Source organism: Phodopus roborovskii, unplaced genomic scaffold (assembly GCF_943737965.1).
Source record: "Phodopus roborovskii unplaced genomic scaffold, PHOROB, whole genome shotgun sequence".
In the NCBI taxonomy this organism is placed as follows: domain Eukaryota; kingdom Metazoa; phylum Chordata; class Mammalia; order Rodentia; family Cricetidae; genus Phodopus; species Phodopus roborovskii.
The window spans coordinates 13,497,476-13,504,064 of NW_026126407.1; the positions used below are offsets into that span (position 1 = coordinate 13,497,476).

The following is a 6,589-nucleotide window of genomic DNA, read 5'->3' on the forward strand; positions in this document are numbered from 1 at the left end:
CTGTGTTTCCTCAAATACTGTGCTACAATGGAAGGGGCTACATGACAACAAAGTTAGAACTCAAAGTATTTATCAAATACATTCAAGGCGGTGGGGGAGGGGGCCTAGGAGGTTACAGCCGTGAAGGGGGAAACTCTGCAATTGGTTTCAGATATCTGTTGACATCCTTAGCTTTTTTAAATTTTATTTTTATTAACTTTTTCACACAATGTATTTTAATCATATTCTTTTTCCTCCCCCAACTCCTCCCAGATCCAACTAAATTTATACTCTCTCTCTCTCTGTGTGTGTGTCTCTAATTCTCTCATTCTCTCTTTTATTTTAAAAGCCTACAGCACCCGGTATTCCCAGGCAGTCTCCCATCCAAGTACTAACCAGGCCCGACCCTGCTTAGCTTCCGAGATCAGACGAGATCAAGCGCGTTCAGGGTGGTATGGCCGTAGACTAATTCTCTCATTCTTTCATGTTCTGTATATAAAAAAAATGAAAATCAAAACAAACAAAACTTCTGGGTGGTATTGATATTCTCGGCTCTCCGTCAGCTAAGAATGCATTGCAAGGCTTTGATGGCCACAAGAATGTTAGACCAGACAGTGGTGGCAATGGACGGCTGTAGTGGTTTAAGTGAGAAATGTTCCCGTGTAGTGAGATACTTTGTCTCCTTCTGTGGCACTGACCACACCCATTAGGGGGTGGAGCCATGGGCGGAAGTGACCTGTGGAAGGAGGTCTGAGGAAGAGCCCGGGAATTTGCTGGCAGGACTCTGACAGGAGAGCATCCCGTGGAACTTGCTGGTGTTCATCTGTCTAGGTTGTAAGTTATTTCTCCCTGAATAAACATCTATTCGGCCTATTTGTTTATCCTGATCCTTATTTTACCGCAATATTCCCCTCAGGCTCAGGTGTCTGAATGCTGGTTTCCCAGTTGGTGGTATAGTTGGGGGGGATGTTATAGAATTTAGGGGGAAGTACATCACTGAAGGCAGATTTTGAGAGTTTATAGCCTTGGTCCGCTTCCGGTTTACCCTTTCTATTTCTTTTTATGGTGGAGATGTGAGGAGGGGAAATTAGGGGAGGGGAGAAGAGGGGAGGGGAGAAGAGAGGAGAGGAGAGGAAGAGAGGGATTAAAGCTGTACCTATGTTAAAGATTCTACAAGACCAAATGACTAAATTTCAAGATTATAGCTAGATAAAATATTACAAGTCAAAGCCAAACTATCTTGGGCTGTTTTTAATCCCTTTAAAGGCTATTGTACTAGTTACTTTTTATGTTGCTGTGATAAAACACCAAGACCAAAAGCAATTTAAGAACCAGAGAGTTCATTTGGATCTGCACACCCATCATGTAAAACCAACCACCATACTTGCTAACTCCTATGGCTTAGTTAGGGTTTTTATCACTGTGATACAGAAGAAACTTGGAGAGGAAAGGATTTATTTTGCTTCCATTTCCACATCACACTCCATCACTGAAGGAGGTCAGGGCAGAAACTCAAGGCAGGAACCTGGAGGCAGCAACTGATGCAGTGGCCATTGAGGGGTGCTGCCCACTGATGTACTTGCCATGGCTTATTCAGCCTGCTTTCTTATAACACCAGCCCAGGGTAGCACTGCCCACTGTGATCTGGGCCTTCCCACACCAATCAAGAAAACGTGTCACAGGCTTGCTCATAGACCGATCTATCAGGAGCCTGTGTCAAGTTGACATTAAACCAGACAGCACAACTGACCCCTTGTCAACTAGACATGCAAACACATCTGTATCAAACTAGAATCTTTCCTCTCCTGTTTGCCCTCAAGACTGCATGTTAGTATTAATATCTCAATGCCAAACATCCAAACTTTTAAAAGTTTCAGAGTCTTAAAAAATTCAAACACTTTAAAAGTTCAATCCCTTAAAAAAAAAAAATCCAAAATCTCTTCCAAAGCTCAAATCTCTCTAAAATATCCAGTCTCTAAAATATCCAGTTTCCCCAAAAATATTCTAAGTCTTACAACTGTGGGCTCCTCTAAGTTAAAAAAAAAAAAAAAAGTTATAAACTTCTTATTCCAAGAGGGAAGAACCAGGACACAGTCACGATCAAATCAAAGAAAAAACCAAAGTCTAACAGTTGGAGATTCAGCAGCAGGCTTCTGGGATTCATTTACAACCTCCAGGCTTCTCCAAGGGGTTTGGACATCCACCCCCAGCACAGACAGCTTGTCTCCTAGCTCAGGCTAGCTCCACTCCATAGCTGATGTCCTTGGCAGTCTCCCCATGGTATTGGGATCTCCAAAATGCTGGGCTCTCTACTACAGCTGGGCTGCACGTTTGCCAGTAGTCTCTCTTGGCTCTTCTTGGTGAGTTCTAACTCAGCCACATGGTGGCAAGCCTCAGCTTCTCCCATGACCTCTTCAATCTTAATGTTTTCACTGCCACTGAGGCTACGCCTTCACCAATGGCCTCTGCCAGCCTCTCTTCGGTGACTCTGGTCCTGCCACACAGTCCCAAGCCTCAGCCTCTCTCCAAGATACCTTCTTACATTCAAAATCATTGTCACCTGGATGACTTATGCTCCTCACCAAGTTTGGTTGCCAGGATGAGATACACCTGCAGCCCACTCTGGACCACAGCTTCTGTGTGTTTACTCAGAGGAAACCTTTCTAGAAGATTTCACCTCAGTGAAGCTGGGCTCTTAATCATAGCCAATTCCTCAGTCCCAACTGATCACAATCACATATTCTTAAAGCTCAAAGCACCGAAGGCTCCAATAGCATCTTTAAGTTACTCTCAAACTTCCCTCTAAAATTCTCAAGCCAAGCCTCCATCACCTGCATTTCCTTCAACATTCTTCCCTTCCAAGCTCCTGCAGAATAGTCTATCATTAAGCTTTGAACACTCATTAGCTTTTCTAGCCCAAAGTTCAGAAGGTCTTTCACAATACTCCCTAAAACACACGGTCAGGAGTGTCACTGCAATACCCAATGATCTGGCACTAATTCCTGCCTTAGGGTTTCTATTGCTATGATAAAACACAATGAGGGAAGGGTTTATGTCATTTCCATTTCCACAGGACAGTGTAGCATTGAAGGAAGTCAGGGCAGGAACACAAAGCAGAACCTGGAGGCAGGAACTGATGCAGAAGCCATAGGGAAGTGTTGCCTGCTGATACACTTGCTTTTTTGTTTTTTGTTTTTAATAGCACCCAGGACCATCATCCCAGGGCTGAAGACACCCACAGTGATCTGGGTACTTCTCCATAGGAGACTGTGAACAGTCTTCCTTAAAGGAAATACCACATTCCTTTGATCCTAGGCATGTACACTCCCAGACTAGCATCTCTTGGGTTGGGATGTGTTTCACAGTCATGGCATGCCTGGTGGTTTGAATGAGAATCCATATATGCTTAGATGTTTGACAGCTTGGTGCCCCAGTTGGTGGCTCTGTTTGGAAAGGTTATGAGGTGTGGTTTTACTGGAGAAACTATGTCACTAGGGGTGGGCTTTGATGTTTCAAAGCCATGTGCCATTTCCCAGTTTATTCTGCTTCCTGTTTTGGAAGTGAGTCCTCAGCTGTCCCTGATACCACGCTTGCCTAACTCTCCCTGCCATGATAATGATGTATTCATACCCCCTTGGAACCTTAAGCCTAAACAAAACTTTCCTTTTGTAAAGTAGCCTTGGCCATTATGTTTTATCACAGCAGTAGGAAGTAACTAAAATGATATCTTAACATGGTATTGTAGAAAACTAGGTATTTTTCTCCCTAAGACATTTTTCAAGGTAATATTTGAGTCACATAAAAACTGGATCACATTGATGTTACTTATAATAGTTATTCATTAGGTACCCCTGGGCTCACATCTTTTTTTTTGGAGTGGTGACAGTGACTAAGCCCCAGATCTTGCACGTGATAGGCAAATACTCTACAACTGAGCTACACCCCCAGGCTTTGGGTTCATTTTTATATTTAAGAATTGTGTGGCAACTCTCTCTCTCTCTCTTTCTCTCTCTCTCTCTCTCTCTCTCTCTGTGTGTGTGTGTGTGTGTGTGTGTATGAATTTCAATGGTATGTATAGATTTGCATAATCACCACTACAAAGTGAATGCAAAGTAACCCACCACCTTAAATCTTTCTTATGCTCTCCCATCACAGTCTGGCTCCCCCAGCCTCTAGCACTCACTGTGTCTCCTGCACTGGTTTTGTCTGACATCATCACGTAAGTGAATGCATACAGTGTACAACTTTTAGAGACTTTTTTTTCCTCCTCCGTTTGATGCCTCTGAGAACCACTCAGGCTGTCGCTATGTGTCAGCAGCTAGTTCCTTTTCATTGCTGGGCATTGTATGATTGTACCTAAGCGGTTCATAATTTACCTGTCAAGGAAGTCTGGACTGGTAATTCTAACTCAAACTGCTATTAAACACTGGTGTATGGGCTTTATACTCTGAAGGTTTTATTCTTTAGGGTAAGTATCCCATGTGAGAGCTAGTCAGATCACATGGTATAGTTGTGGTTTTCCTTTTCGTGAAGCTGGCAAACCATCTCACAGAATGATGATCAGTTTGTTTCCTGTTGTAACATCAGAATTACAGCTGTTTGATTGTTGTCAACACTTGGTATTCACAGCAGTGTTTACTTTAGACATTCTAATAGATTCGGGATGCATCTTATTATAACGTTCATTTGCATTTTTGTAGTAGCCAATGACTATGAGCAATTTGCCCTGTCATGAGCTTCCATTTGTACTCTGACAAAAGAGCTGTTTGACTCCTGTTAAATTGGTTTATTTTCTTACCATTATGTTGTTAATTTTTTTGTAAAAATTTGTTTTTATTTTTAATTGTGTCCGTGCATATGAGTGCTGGTGCCTATGGAGACCAGAGGACCCACAGTTGGTAGCTCAAAGCCACCCGGATGTAACTCCAGTTCCAGGAATTGAACTTGGGTCATCTGGAAGAGCACTATGTTCTCTTAATCAATGAGCCATCTCTCTCACCCACCACTGAGCTTTGAGGGCTCTTTATGGGTTCTGCTACTTTGTAGGATGTATGACTTGGAAATACCTTTGCTCAGCCTATTAATTATAATTTTATTTCCTTAAAATGTCACTTACAGAGCAAATGTTTTAGATTTTGGTAAACTCTGATTTATACTAATATATAGTGTGTGTGTGTGTGTGTGTGTGTGTGTGTGTGTGTCTTTGCTTGTGCCTAATCTCAGGAGGTCCTACCAATTTTCTTCAAACTCCACATTTTGTAGTTTTTACCTTTTACGCATACTTCTATGCTCTTTGTTCTGGCTAGTTTTATGGCAACTCAATGTAAACTAGAGTCATTTGGAAACAGGGAGTCTCAGTTGAGAAAATGACCCCACTAGGCTGGCCTATGGACAAGCCTGCAGGCATTGTTTTGATTGATGATTGATATGGGACAGTCCAGCTCCCAGTGGGCAGTGCCAGCCCTGCGTTGGTGGTCCTGAGTTGATCAGAAAGCAAACTGAAGCAAGCCAGGAGGAGCAAGCCTGAAAGCAACTCTGCTCCATGGCCTTGCAGCATGTCCTGATTCCAGGGTCCTGCCCTGACTTACATGGATCATGGACTATACACTGTAAGATGAAAAATCCCTCCCCCCCCCCAGTTGCTTTTGGTCATGATATTTACCACAGCAACACAAAGCCAACAAAGACAACCCCCTCTGAAATAATTTTGTATGAGGCAGTATTTAGATATTCTTTTGTCTTCCAAATATGGAGCTCAACTATTTTGGCAGTTTTGATTTTTTAAATTTGTTTGTTTGTTTTAAAGCAGACCATCCTTTCTCCATGGATTTATTTTTGCCCCTTTCTCAAGGTTACTGAGGCCTATTTTAGATTCTCTCTTTTTTATTCCTGTGCCTCATGTTCACTATTGTAGCATTGTCTTAGTGACAATGGGTGAATCTCTTTTATTTTTAAATAGATATTACTCTGTAAGTAGCATCTGGCATATCCATGCAATGCAAAATGCAGATCTAGACTGGGTCTACACAGTAGTGAGAATCAAACCTCTAAAACAAAACAAAGCAAAACAAACAAACAAACAAAAACTCCCGAGTCAGGAAGCAGCCAGCCATGTGGCTGGGGTGGATGCTTGTTACGAGCAGATTTTTCTGCCAGCTGGTCCCACAGCCACATCAACCCCAAATAACATACAGAGACATGGTATTAGATATAAAGCTGTTGGCTTGTTACTAGCGTTTCTTATTGGCTAGCTGTCTTAAATATTAACCCATTTCTATTAATCTAAGTATTTCCACATGGTCTTATCTTACTGGAGAGAGGGCCTGGACCTCTGCTCTCTTGGTCTTACATGTTGACTCCTCTTACCTCTTCCTGAAACCTCCTTGTCTCCTAGTCCTACCTATCTTGCTTTCCTGATGGCCAATAGTGCTTTAGTCACTAACTAATAAGAGAAACATATTTACAGAATGACATCTCCCATCATCTCCTTTTTTCTGTCTAAAATAAAAAAAAAGGTTTTAACCTTAACATAGCAAAATATATAACAAAACAGTTATTAAATAAGAACCACAGTAAGCAATATTTAGCCCATTAATATTTAGCAAGATTT

General features: G+C 42.0%; 1 non-coding gene across 1 annotated transcript; it reads right to left on the minus strand.

Moving 5' to 3' along the window:
- Nucleotides 1–326: 326 nt before the first annotated feature.
- Nucleotides 327–445, minus strand: LOC127219860 (5S ribosomal RNA). Its single transcript, XR_007834293.1, has one exon. It is a non-coding gene; the product is annotated as a 5S ribosomal RNA (ribosomal RNA).
- Between the last annotated feature and the right edge of the window lie 6,144 nt (nt 446–6,589).